Below are 14982 nucleotides of genomic sequence, written 5' to 3'. Positions count from 1 at the left end.
TCACGTTCCCGATGTGATTTTAGTAATATGGTTATACTTGTCAGCACTCACTGCTTGGGAGAAAGCCAGTATGTTTTTAAAGTTAACTCCCACTTTTCCATTTCACTGCAAGGTCTCACTGCCTATAAAAGAGCACAAATTCCTTGAAGTTTAAGGTAGACATATCAGATTATGTGAGGATATGTACTAGAGTGAATCAAAGCAATATTTTACTTTTGCCTCTAGATGAAATTTCTCTTGGTTTTTAAACTTCCTGCTCCACTTGATATTAAGGTCTTTTTAAGTTTACATTTATCATAACAGGGTTCAAACTGTTAGAGGTGCTGATGAGAACAACATTCAATCTGTGGTGCCGTGATTCTTATGATGGGGAAATAATTTAGAGCTTTTCTCAGACTTCACTGTTTTTGATATCTCTCTCTCTAGTTCCTCTCCTTTCACCTCTCTTATATAAAGCTATTCAGGGGAGCTAAAAATTCTACCAAACTTGCATAAAAGAAAAAATCTGAGTGACTGTAAGGTGAATATTCCTGACAGAAAGATCTGTGGGCTGTGAAATAGTGTCTCTATGGAAGTCATGAAAGTTCCATTCCCTTGAGACATTTAAAATAAGAAGAAACAAAGCACTATTACACTCTGAGGATATGATCCTGTTCTGGCCCCCTGTGAACAGATTAAATACTTCTAATATCTGAGACTCTCTATACTATTACTGTTCATAATGCAAAGCTACAATTGCCATAATGTTAAGGGTTTTACTTGAGGCTTACTTATACAAGAAAATTTACTCATTACTATACTGGTATAACTCTATTGATGTAGTCCTATTAGTACAATCAGCATATCTCAATGCTACTTCTCCAGTAAGTGCCTCATTTGAGCTATTGTATACCAGTTCTAAAATCCACAGAAATAGGATAACATTAGTAAATTTTCTACACTAAACTCACCTTCCCAGCTGCTGGCAAGGTGAGAATCTTTAAATTATTAAGTTCTAGTTGAAGAAGAAATACATAAATAAAGTCATGATGTATCAAACTCACACTGAAGTTTATTGTTAGCTGTATGTGCCACAGAAGATGGATATTGATGGCAAAAGCAAAGTGTCATTTAAAACTCACAACAGTAGCCTCACTTGCAAAACGCTACCAAAACTGTCTTGTGTTCTGGGCAGGGACAAACTTGTTCTCTGTTTTTTGCTTATGTCTAAACAGTCTCAAAACAGGGCTGTTTCTAACCTGCTCTTCAACACTTTTGAATTTTTTTTGCTACTATTATAGTAATTTAGTATCAAAAGACAAGAAGAAAGGAAAATGATGGGAAAGGTTTACGTGACTTTCTCTGAAGTAAACCAATTACTTCAACAGAGTCCTTCCCTTGAGAGTACATCCACTGCATAAAATTGTACAAAACTTCTTGTCCATAATTTGAAGCAATAGGCAGCACAATTTTGAGAAGACCACTTAGGAATTTTCTTAGTTCTGGGGAATTCACCACAGCCACTGTTGAAAGGAAGCAGGAGTTTGGAATATTTTCATAGTTCAATTAAAATTGTGGCACCAACTTTGAGTTTGGGTGTCAGCCTAAGCAAATTTTCCAGGCTAACAAAGGGTTATAAAATATGTGCAATGACAAGTCATTAAATAGAGCAGTGCAGTTGTGCAGTACCCTGTGTACAATTAGCACTGCCAAACAGTACCTTTCAACAGTCAGTTATTCAAGAGCTCTGCTTGTCCTGCTATGCCTGCAGCTCAGTATTTCACTAAGCGACAGTCCTGAATGGATCTTGAATAGGCTGCTGAATAGGAACAGTTCTTTAGCTAAGCGAGAAATGAGGAGATGAAGAAAATAAATGTAGGAAAGAGAAAAATAAAAAGAAGGGAAGAGAAAAATCCTTATATTGCACAGATATTTGCCCTGGCTAGTTAAACAGCTTTGCAAATCCCTCCTCCCACACACACAGAGCCCCCAGCCCAGAGAGGAGCCTCATACACCATGCTTTCTGTTATGTAGCTTCAGTCTACAAAACTAACTTATTTTCTAAGTGGCAGTGACCTTTATCCAGCATTGGTACAGCTACAGAAATCATGAAAGAACAGGAGTAAGACCTCCCAGAGAGAGAACATTGGTGAATATGGCTCCTCCATAACGAGCTGCCTCCATACCAGCTATATGCTGATTTGACTAAAGACTCCAACTAAAGACAGAGGGCCAAATCCTCTTGTAGTGTAAATTATGTAAGCTTCAATACACTCAGTGGTACTATGCCAGTAGTATAGGATCTTATTAAGGATCTTGTCCTCAGGGCTTATCCCATGGGAGCAATCTTCCAATGCACTGAGGGCTAAGGGTGGGATTCAGGTGGATATAGGATCTGGTTGCCATAGTAGGCATCCGAGTTCAAAGTTTAGATCCTCAGTTGCCCACACCCACCCACAGAATCCCAACCATCAAAATCTCAGAACACCTAAGCTTTCAGGTTTACCTGTGCTCAGGTTAGGCACTTCACATTCACGCTGATCATGCTCAGCACATTAAAGCCATTCTCATGCCAAAGCCCCACAGGGTCTCCAGCACCAGGATTACCCCACGCTTCTGCAGCTTCACCAAACATCCAGGTGACATTATGATGCGTGTGGCAGACACTGCACAAGCAGGAGGGACAGGTGATGAGAACAGCTCTGTTTTACCCGCCCAGGGGCCAGCAAACACATCCAGCACTGAAAGCCTTTGTGTCTGTCTGACAATGCTCCACCAGTGACACACAGCAGATCTTTGTCCGATTTTCATTTTTTTCATCTGTTTAGGTAACACAAGCTGCTCAGCATTTAAGGGCTGAGCGGCACTGCCTAGACATGTCTGAACCTGTTACACTTTCTCTGCTTCTTGACCGGCCAACACTAGTCAGGTGTGCACAGCAGTGCCAAATTGAGACTAGGAGAAAAGATTCTGTGGGTCACTTTACAGTTTGTGTGGGCCTGTGAGATTCAACTGATTAGTGGCTGTTGTTGACGGTGAGCACAAAAGGGATATAATGATAACTGCAATTAATTGCTGTAGAAATTAATGCAATGATTCAAAGAATTTTTAAGTCAATTTTCAGTCACACCTTCCTCTGCTATGAACGTATTTTTTAAATTTATGTGATTCGTATTTGTATGATCTAAATATTGTGCAGTTCACGTAGTGGAAACATTATTCTGAAAATGTTCATTGCCAAAAGAATAAGCTCTAAAATGAGTTCACTGCTAAATTAACATCCCAAGTTATCTTAAGTAGAATATTAGCAAACTTGTAAATAAGTTGTTTTGCAGGAGGTGGGTTTTAATCATGATGGAATAGTGTAAATAAATGGAATGTCAATACAAATACTTTCTATGCATTCAAAAGAGCATAAATGATTATTGTAAAAAATAGACTAACTTTCAGTAAGATTATGGACAATTAGGATCACTTCACTGTGGTACTAATGTTTAAAATGTATCTTTCAGGAACTTCACATCTATTAGTTTGGAATCCACAAATGCAAGATAATAGAAATACCTAGAAGGAAAGCAGAGGTAAACGGATATTGGATTACGCTGCTCTCTGAATAGAAGGGGGAACTGAACATACTCTAGTTTATTTGGACTCACAGTGCATTAAAGGAGAGCACTTCTTGGGAAATATGTTTACATATTACTTACAAATCATGATTAACCTATAGAAATGCAATCTGACAATATGGCAAAAGAAAACAAATGTGTATTGGTTGCTTTCTGCATGATTAATGCTTCTTTCCATCAGACACATACACTTCATTTTATTAAAGATCACATTTCTGATTGCAAGAACTTGATCATAAATAAAGCATGCAAGTGGAATTTGAAAATCCTCTAATATTAATGACAAGAAAAATGGATTTATTGAATAGTTACCTGCAGTTCATACATACATAAGCACATAAAATGATAACACAGCAGAGGTACCATCTCCAACCTGGGAGAAGAGACCCTGTTTTTTAAATAGCTTAATAATAATAGCAGTACATTTAGAGAAAGTTATTTCTGTCTTCTCTGTCTAAAATGAACAGAATAACAGCCATTTATCAGCTATTTTCTACCTTGTCACTGTATCTAGGAATTATAAAGTTTGCCTTTACTTGTTCAACTCTGAATCCAACATGGGTGGACTTCAATTTAATAGTTCTGAACTTAGGTATTTTTGCCAATTTGGAAATTGGCAAAAAAAAAAAAAGAGTTGCTGATTAATAAAGAAAAGGCTGAGAGGTAATCAAATGGGATTTTTTTGTCCAAAGAGCTGATATATAAAAAATTTTGTGTATTATTGAAAACTTGTATAGTTCTGGGAAAAAAATTAACACATCAATAAACAAACATAATTTAAACAGGGCTAATAGCCTTCACATGACATAGTACAGTGTTGCTGAGGAAATATCTAGAGCAGTACAGGACGTTAAGCAATTAGAAAACTCCTCCCTAAGGCTGGCAGGGAGCAGAAATAATTCAGTTGCACCATGGAAAGTACCTGTCAGAAAAGTTCATTTTGTGAGTCTACCAATAGCTTTCCTATCACCCACAAGAGGCTTCCTGACCGTTTGCCCCACATAGAAAGGAACATCTGAGGACAAAAAATCTGCAGCTTTGTCCCCTACACATCACACCCCAGGCTGGTTCACAGATCCTGGGGATGCTGTTGCCTCACTGGCTGTTTACTCCATCAAAGCTGCTCACTGTGCTCCAGCTCTGCTGGGCAATCTCCCTTCCAGTTACCACCAGCTCAGCAGCTCATGGGAGTGTCTCTTGCTCGGTCAGTGTCCTAAAGAACTGGGTGGTTGCAGATGTCCATTACTTCTGACACAGGCTAGCAAAGTAGAAAACAGAAAAGGCAGAGCTGGGAGAGTCAGAGGGGTAAGTAGCAGGTAGAAAAAATCTGAGCAAGCTTTGGGCTTACAGTGAGCACCCAACTGTTCTGGAAAGAGCAACTGCGGAAGATCGGCTGCTTGCATGTCTCCAGCAGGCAGGGCAGGTGCCCCAGCTGGCATGGGACACATCCTCCAAAGAATGCTCAATGCATCCAGGGATGCTGAGAGCCAAACTGAAAAGAGGTGTTTCTCACATAAACATCCTTGCAGGATATAGCCAAGCCTATGATTTTTCAAATAAATTCTTTTTAAAATAAATAGTAGCACTTACTTACAAAAAGCACAAGTTGGATTTCTGTTCCCTGCTCCTGTTCACACAACCTCACATAGAAATTTAAAGACAAACCTACTGACTCTAAAAAAGTGCCTGCCAGGCAAGGTTACAGCAGTCACACATGCAGCTATATGAGAAGGATAGGAACTACCATAGAAAGCAGGCAATAACTTCTGTGCTGAAACAAAACTAATTAAATGGAAGATGATACATGTCTCATAACAATAGCAAATGAACTGAACAGTTCCTTGAAAACCAATTAAATCAACCTCTTACTTCCAAGACTTAGAAAGAAATTAATATAACCTTACTAAATGACATATAATTAAAACTTTAGGAAGCCATTCATGTAAAAACGGTATCAGGTTGTCTTATGAACCCACAGAAAATAATTGTAATCTAAATATTTCCAACTGTGATTTGGGAGATCAAGAGTGAGATCTCCGTGTTTCTGAGTGGGTGTTCGCATTACATAGACTACAGATAGGAAGGGTGTTAGGCCAATTTACAAGTTTAAATCCCTGTTTAAAAACACTATCTCAAAAAATTATACAGATAGAATCAAAGTTGACAGAACTTGTCACAGTTCCATTCCCCAAAATTAATCTATTTTCCTTGGTTTAATTATCCAGATACATATCTTAAATCAAAACCACACCAAAGCCCTTGTTTCTAGCAGTCTCCTCTGGCTGTTGTTGACAGCACCAGATCCAGCAGCATCTTACATGTTAGTAGCCACCACCACAGCCTGCTTCCAGGCCTCTCTGCTCAGTTCCTGTGCCAAGCACCATAACCAGGAGGGAAAAAAAAAGATACTTGCACAAGTGCCTGCTTGCATATGTGTGTTCTCACACACATACACCCCACACCAGATAATATATAGGGAGAAATATTTAATCTCTTATTTTATGCTGTGCCAAAAATTGGGGAACAGGTGCATTGATGGGAGCTTATTGTATCCTTCTGTACTTCTAGTGAATTAATAATTCCTCTATTCTTTTTCTTACATTTTTAAACTAAATTTCTGGTGCCAAGTCTTTTTTTCTGCTTTAGGTGGCTACACAGCTATAGTTTCTAATGATTTTCCGTGACAATTCCAGAGTAAGGAACTACCTCTCCCTCTGCTCACAACCCTCATTCCTGTCTCATCCTTTCCCTTGTGTTGACATGATTGTTTTTAGGGACATAGGAACTGGCTCAAGGAAATAGGTTTCAATTTAAAATAGCACTGGAAAAGTAGATAAAAGCAGAGGAATGTTTTAATCTGAACCTGCTCCCTTGCCTACACCTCTTTTAAAAGATTTGTATCAAAACAACTAGTGAGGCAGGTGCAGGTCAGGAAAAATGCACTGAGGACTGAAACCCTCTAAACGATGTTGCTGAACAAGAAGAATGTGAAACTGCACTGTTAAACTGTACCAGGTATTATTTAGCTAGTTAAAGGAGAAGTAATATAGAGCTTGGGAGGTGAGGTTAAAGCCCTGTTTGCCATTAACTTCAAAGCAATGCAAAGAGGGAGATCAAGTCAATCTTCAAGTGTACCACTGGTGTTTGAAATGTATTCATTAAACAAAGGAACTGCAGGAACTGTAAGTACATTTCAAATAATTACTAATTTTAATGTTATTTTCTTGCAGAATTTCTTATGCTTATGATGAATTTATTTGTTTTAGGGGCTGCAGGGGACTATTTTACTTTACTTTTACTTTATTAATTATTTGTTCTTGCTACTGTGCAATAACATGTTTTTTTGCCTTTTTTGTTTGTTTGTTTGAAGGCTTTTTTCCCTCAGAAAAACTATTATTACATGATAGAATTACCCACCTGTAACAAACTCACTTTTGTGGGAGAAAATTTGCATTAAATTGCACTTCAAGATGGGAAGACAATCTACCCCTTAAAGAAAGATGAAAATAGTTGTATGGGAAACTTTTGGCAGAGAACAAAGGTTTTCCTAGAAAATCCTGGTCCACTGACCAGATCCTTTGCTGTTTCTTCAGTTTTTCCATAGCTCTTCAAGATTAATTGTCAGTAAGAATATACGGATTAGATTTTGAGTCACTTCATTTCACATATTTCACAGTTAATTCATTATTTACTTAAATAAAGTTCTCAGGGTTTGGCTCCATTAGAATAGCGTATTTAGGATTTTTACACAGTACTATTCATCAATAATTACTTAGCCGCTTAGGCCTTATTTTTCAAAATCTAAACCTGTATTTGGCTACACTTTAAAATACCTAATATCCTGCTAGGACATCTCATAGGAGTGTTAGAATCCAAGGCAGCAAAAAAGAGGTGTCTTATGGGTTTGATGAATATTTTAATTACTTCAGAATACAGAAAAAATCTTTACCAGAAGACATGGAAAACATAATTGTACCAGTTCCTGTATCAAATGAATTTATTTGGAACACAAAATCACTAACATTAAATTCTAGTGAAATTTTTTAATTGATGGTATTCAGGTACTTAATCCAGTTGAAATTCTCCCAAAGACTGAAATAGTAGCTAAAATTGTCTGACTTTTAGGAACTTTAGGTTCATTTCTGTCAAAGGGAGGAATTTATATTGCTCAGAATATATTGTTCCAAACAGCCACACTTACGAAGAATTAATCCAAAATCAGCAGAGTAAGTACAAATACTCTCTTTGTGCCCTTTTTTCTAATCTGGCATTCCACTCAGTTCCCTGCCCCAAGGTGTTCTGCTTCTGAGCTCTCTCTTAGTGTCTGCCTGCATCTTTCCTTATTTGCTGGTTTTTCTTTGCTAACATATCTGATTATGAAAAAAATTCCCTAGAATCTGGATTTATGACTGGTATCTATATGGCTCAGTTTTTCCTAGGTATTGCCATTTGGCTCAAATATCAGCTTCTCTCTCTTTTTTAAATATGTCTGTTGATATCCATATATTGGTTTTGATGGTGTCAGTGAGAAAGTTCATAAAATTTTCATTTTGACTCTAAGTTCCTATTCAGGTAGTTCCAGCTCTCATAAAGGGTAGTGCCCTATGTTTATTCAGACAAGTAACAAAACATACTTCCCTTCTCTGTTTATTAAATCTACAAGGATCTGAGACAGGGATCCAAAGCTGTCTTAGACTTTCATATTGCCATGTATCACAGCAGCTTCAAAGCATTCTGTTCTCATCCAGGAGCAAATGGGCAGGAGGGAGGCAATGCCTGGAGTCTGGGTTTGGGATTTTTTTGCCATTGTTCCTTGGAACTGGAAAACTTATGTTACAACTTTTTCTGCAATATGGCTAAGCCTAAAGACTTAATTTAATATTACATCCCAAATTATATTATAAATATTATTTGATTTGTTATTTTTGGAGCCTGTATGACAGCATTGATTTTCATCCCAGATTACATCTAAAATAAGAAAGAAAAAAAGGCAGACAGATTTCCTAACAAGCAGTATCTGTTTATCATCAGTTGCCAAGAAACTATGTAGTGGCTTAGAGAAATTGAATGCTTTTTTTCTATGGCTTAGTAGTCCAGACCATCACAGGAACTTATAAAACTGAGAATCCTCATGTTTTATAAAATTTCTCTTTTGGAAATAAAAATTTGGCTTACATTTATTTAATGTTAAAGGTAGCACAAAATAATTTTTCAGACTAAAATCTTTAACGAGACATTCATGTAATAATGTGACCAGAAATTGTTTTTCATGTTTCTAACATTCCTTCTCTGTTCATACAGCTCACAATCTATCATCTACAGGGTTTTATTTGCCTGTGTCTCTTAAAGAGTACAACAGATAGACCAAGAACTAGCCTTTCCTGTACTATGATCACCCATGTATCATTAACTAACCACAAATTAGAAGTCACTACCAATGCTTATGTATATAATATTCCTGAGTTGTTGCTGTAGGAGTTTTGTAAATATGAGCCCAAAGCAACTGTAAAGTATAATCAGTTTATTGAACACAATGCAATCATTGACTCAACAAAATGCTTCACCACAAAAATGTGCAGGTTAGAAGATCTGAATACAGGTCAGCAGTTATTCTTGTATTTTCAGTAATTGAACAATTTCTCTAACTCTGTAGAAATATAGAAGAATCATAAAGAGACAAGAACTTTTCATTCTGGCAGTGTAATCACATTTAAATCCCAGTCAGTACCAAGGTTAATCAAAGGAGCAGGCTTCATTACAAGTATTAACTTGTATTTAAAATACCTTGCAACAAAATCAGGGGTTAACTTTCACAGTCTTTCAAAACATGGCTATGCCCCTGAAAAAAGCTATGTACCTGCAGACATAGTAACTAATGCTAAAGCTATTTAAATAACCTCATTTAAGAACTTTCTGAAACTGTTTGTAATTTTTGATGAAAAAATAACTAAAAATTATTTTCTCCATAATCGGTCCATCCTACTAGTATAACCATAAGATTAAAAAAAAAGCATCTATTCTCCTACCAATTTTATTTGAGTGTTGACATAGATGACATACAAGAAACAAGACAAGACAAATATCAATACCTAAGCAATGTCTCCAGGAGCAAGTAGATTGAATAACTAAATGTGGGTTTCCCAAAATGACTGAGCAATTGTCCCTTGCCCCTTTCACGTCCTGAGGGTATTCAGATCTCCCCTAATCAAAGTGCTCACTTAATCTGGCTCTTAAGTCAGACTCAGAGTTGCTCCTGTTCACTCAGTTTGCTTACCTTCTAACTTACCAACACAGCTTTCATTAACATTTATAGAAATTTTAATTAGTTTTTCATCAGTTTGCTCCCCTGAAAACATACTTATGCTGAACCATAGCTTTATTTGTTCAAAATTTTGCCTCTAGATGCTGTAAAGTTCTGCAATTAAGAATTACAGGATAAAGGCAAAGATCTGCAAGTCCGTATTCAAGATTTGGAACTAGATAACCAGCTAGAGACATCTCACTATTTTTTTTTTTTTAAATGACGTTTCACTTACAATTTATTAAAAATAGGATAGCAACCTCTGCCCCAAGATTCGAGTATGGGAATATTTTATCGTTTTTCCTCTAGCTGATTCACAATCATTCACTGAAGCACAGAAGTCCCCTCTTAGTGAGGAATTCTTTCAGTTGGGATATGCTTTGACCTCCTGCATAACGACAGATGGGTGAAGCTTGCCAAATATCTCAGAAAAGGTGGCTCAAATCAGTGCTTTTTCTGTGTGTCCAAAACACACGTCTGACAATCAGACACCATGTTCATGCTCCTGCTGTTCCCAGACTGCTATCTCTATTGTTGAGGTCCTGGTAAGATATGACACAAGTGATGGATCTCTAGACAGTTAATGTAACAAATGAAGCAAACACTATGTTATCTGATTCAGACTCTGGGACCCAAATTTTCAAGCTTTTCACAAAAATTGTAGTTAGAACTAATATTCCGAAAGTATATGCAGTTTTTTTAAAGAAGCCAAGTTCTCAGCTTGCCTGAAAAATTCATCCATGTATGTCCATAGGTGCGATACAATTCAACCAGGAGAACTTCCTCTAATAATAAGTATTTGGAAATAGTTCTAATAGGTATAATAATGGCACGATGAGATCATCTCTCAACTGAGGCTCAGAATAATCTCTCTACTTTCCTTATAAAATATGCAGTTGAAAACAAATAATGACGTCTCCTGATCTCCCTTTCTGGGATCCTTTTGAGCCAGAAAATTATTTTGTTAATAATCATTACTTGTTTAATAATAACAGACAATGGCTAAGGAACAAGTGTAATACAAGAGAAATATTGGTCATTTCAAGCAAATCAACCATGTCTATAAACTTAGAGGAGAAAACCGTAAGGCACATACTCAGATGCAAAATTATAATCACAGACAGAAATACTGCATAAATCCTCAGCTATGAAAACTGTTCTAGACTGGAGACCTATTTTTACTCCTTCTTTAATATCTATCATCTTGACATGTAAAGATGACAAAAAAAAATAGCCTTTAGACTTTTTCACCAGTATGTTACTGTATTCTCCTTGCTGCTCCACTCAGTGTTTTAAGGTTTTGAGTCCATTGGTTTCACTTCTGAAAGGTTCAGAGGAGAGAAAGCCAAACAGAGAAGATGGATTTTTACTTTGTTCTGTTTAGCTCCAGTAAAAAAAATATGGCATAAATAAAATGTGCCAGGCCCAGTCCCTTTGAAGTTCTTACAGGAAGGTCATACACATTCTCACAAACTCTCACATCCCTCACAGAACAGGGAGAACAAGTAAATAAGGGGAGCTCTGGGCAAGCAGCTAAATACCACATCTGTCCTCAGCTTCTAAAACACATCTATGAGGCCTATCTATAGATGGTCAAGCAGTCTGAAGCTGCTCTGAGTTATGTCTGGGACTCATTCCAGAAAAGAAACTGCAGAAATGACATGAACTGTCTCTCTTCTTCCCAGCTATGCCAATGATTTCTCTGTTGCAGGCTTATTCTTACTGGGACTCACTGAAGAATCCCAGGTTTCATGATGTAAATAAGGACAGACACTGTTATCCCTTGTAGAATCATCAGGCCACAACAGCTTAATCTTTAAGGCTCGCAGTAGACTGTCCCCATTGCTTTCTGAAGTGACACAGGAGGAGGCATACACTTAAGAACACTACCTCTGAAATGAACATTGCACACTTACAAATGAGATCAGTAGAGAATAAAACTAATGAGAGAAAATTCCACATTAAGTTTAATTTTTATTTGTCAGTGCAAACTATTGTTCCAACATTAATTAAGAATATTATCAGGATTACAAAAAGTGAAGATGAAAAAGCAGTACTGTCAACACTACTCCTCTGAACACCGAAGATGTGAGGACCAACCTTGAATTAAATTTCACTCAGTGGGGTCAGAATAAAGAATAGAGCACTGCAGAATATTCCCATCTCTCTTTTCTCCTCAGCAGTCAACTGTGCTTGAGCTACCAAAACTGCTGTAGGTTCTAGCAAGAGACTACAGCTGTAAACTATCTATGGAGAAAAAACAATCTTTAAAAGGAAATTCTCTTCCATATTGTCATAATCATTCTTTTAATAGATATATTGGCCAGCCTGTGTCTTACAACAAGCTATTTATCAAAGCCCACATCCATGTCATACAGCCTCTCTCTAGTTTCCTCTAGTTCCACTTTAAATTACTAGGAGATATCTCTCTGCTTCTGTATTGACCACTAAGAATATCAAAGTATTTATTTTCCTTTTTATTTTTGTAAACTAGTTGCAACAATGGAAATTAAGCTTGATCAGTATTTTGTTTAGCAGGTATAAAGTCTTTCATTTAGACAATATTACTGAAGTGCCTACTATGAACTCTAAAGCAGCTGGGAGTTTAATTGATTCCTAAAAGTGCAATGGAAGCAGAGAACATAAAAAATGACAGAGTTGTTGTTGATGCGAATGAAAATGTTACAGCAAAGCAGCTGGGGAGAATACTGTAGATGTTTACATTTTCCCAACATTCTTACATTGTTTCTTCCAGATTTTCCAGGCAAAGCTCACCTGGTTTTGCTCAAGGCCTGGAATGCAGCGAATTGTGTACAGCACCTAATATTTATTCATGCCATTGTCAAGAACATCTTTGCAGCTCCTGCCAAAGTCTGTCATTGAATGTGTTTGTTCAGCTGCATGGCAAAAACATAATACACAGTCATCATTTTTACTTCGTCACCTACTCAATATTTTTCTTCTCTGATTAAATTGACTCATAAATACTGTGTTTTTCATGCCAGAAAAAATCTTACTACATCCATTCAGCTAACACCCATTTGTACATTTTTATGTTCTTGAACATTTAGCTACTTCAATAATTAATTCTGAAACAATGAAAAAGCCAAATGCCCTAATTTACTGGGGACTCTGGAAACTCTAATCACAATTCCAAAAGATTATATATTCAGGCAAAACTTTCTGCTAAGCTAAATTTCATCATTACTCACTATCAGCTGTAGAATGATGCGTAGGAATGGAGAAAACACAAGGATAGTAAAGCACTTAGTAAAAAAAGTATTACTCTGCATTTCCACATGAAAAGACTGACTGTACAAGAGAAGATTGACTGCAGCACAGGTGATGAAGAATAGTGTTAGGTAGCCAGACTAAAACCAGAGCGCACGAGGGAACCTGGCCAGTCACTTCAGCTTCTAGCCCCCCTTAGTTGCTGCTGCTACCCATAGGAGGTAAAGTACGGATATTCTCTCGCACTGCAAAGAGGTCTCCTGCCCTGGATGGCACAGAAACCGCAGCTTACAGGCATCTGACTTTGTGTCCGGGAATCAGTGGAAAATAAGATTCCCCTGGGAGGTCTACCCTCTCTCTAGGCAGGTTTAATTTGAGAGATGTTCCTCTTAACCCATTCTTAAACATTTTCAGTGATGAAGACTCCACAGCCCTCTCAAAAAATCAACTTTCCTATCTTTAGAGTCAGAAAGCTGTTTTCTAAGGTCTAATTTGAATTTGCCAGAGCAAATCTTTTTTATCTACCATAGAGAACAAATAATTCCTGTAAAAGGCTGCTGTAAATAAAATCAAAGGTTGTTTTCATGGCCCATCAGTCTTCTTTATTCTAGAGAAAGAAATATAATACACTTCTTCCAATTTTTCATATATGTCATGTTGTTGTGACCTGGTTATTCTCCCCTGGGCTCTAACTACCTTTGTATCTTTGTAGAACTTTGGCACCCCAAAACCTGATATAACACAGGCCTTAAACAGTACTGAAATGGTTGTTCAAGACAATATCATGCAACATTTTGTCAAACAGTCAGAATACGTGTGACCTATCATCTATCCACTTTACTTGTGGCCTGTTTTACAAGGAAGTGAAATCAATTTGACATGCTTGGTTAGTGACAAATTCCTATTCATCAAGTGAATGAATTTCACAAATTCATATCGGCTGCTACTTATTTCCTTCTCATCTTTTGGGGCTTGAATTTTGTTACAAATTACAGAAAAAAACTTTGAATAAATAAACATGTGGCTAGCCAGAATTCCTTTTCTCTTTCTCCCCCTTTCTGAAAGAAGACATCACATTCAACTTTTTACAATTTTTGTCTTTGGTTTTCCCAGTGTCCTCCAAACAATTGCTAGCAAATTTGAGGTGGCCATGATGAACTTGATTCTGTGATAATTAGGGTGTGTGTCGAGAATACGAAAAACATTTGTCCTGCCCTTATGTTACCCTAGGCAGAGGCTTTACCCTTTTTAGGTGGTGTTAATTACACTAGCCAGCTGCTACAGTTGATGCATTTAGTAGAGTCTGATCCGATAAAAAGTACAAAATATTTCAGCTGTCACAGCATCACATATCCTTTTCTCTTGAGCTTGCTTCCCAGTTGTCTAACTTCAGAAGACTTTGTCTTCCTGAAGACTATCATTTTACTTTTGCTGCTTTACCTTTCTCTCTTCCTATGCATTGTGAGTTCTGTCTGTTACAATCACAAGTGCTGCTGCCTGCACGTGTCTGTCTGCCACAAGTGCTGCTGCCCTCAGTGTTCTGTAATGGAATGCTGTCATATCTTATGCACATTCCTCAGACCTTGGTTTCTTACTATTCACATCAAAGAAAGTATTGAACATTTGCTCAGGCCCTTTGAATGTCCAAGAAAATCAGAAACAAACTACTTGACTAAGTAAAATGGAAACTTATAAGCACTCAACATTATCTGTCTGACAATGTGTCCCTGAGATATTACCTCTTTCAGGATTTTAAAGAGTTAAGGCACAGTCACAGTGTGCACCCCTGATCACAGTGTACAGCATGCATGGAGGCAGCCTGCAAAAGGGAGCAAAACAAAGGAA

General features: G+C 37.3%; 1 long non-coding RNA gene across 1 annotated transcript in view; it reads left to right on the top strand.

Annotated features, from left to right (window-relative positions):
* The first annotated feature begins 6688 nt into the window (after positions 1-6688).
* LOC113965055 overlaps positions 6689-14982 on the top strand; it is a 34477-nt gene continuing 26183 nt past the window's right edge. Inside the window, exon 1 of the long non-coding RNA XR_003533421.1 lies at positions 6689-6787. This is a non-coding gene — a long non-coding RNA (uncharacterized LOC113965055). The remainder of the gene's footprint in view (positions 6788-14982) is intronic.

The sequence above is a fragment of the Neopelma chrysocephalum genome, unplaced genomic scaffold, assembly GCF_003984885.1.
Source record: "Neopelma chrysocephalum unplaced genomic scaffold, ASM398488v2 Primary Assembly neopelma1_44, whole genome shotgun sequence".
Classification (NCBI taxonomy): domain Eukaryota; kingdom Metazoa; phylum Chordata; class Aves; order Passeriformes; family Pipridae; genus Neopelma; species Neopelma chrysocephalum.
The sequence above is the reverse complement of the archived record's forward strand: the minus strand, read 5'-3'. Positions and strand labels throughout refer to the sequence as shown.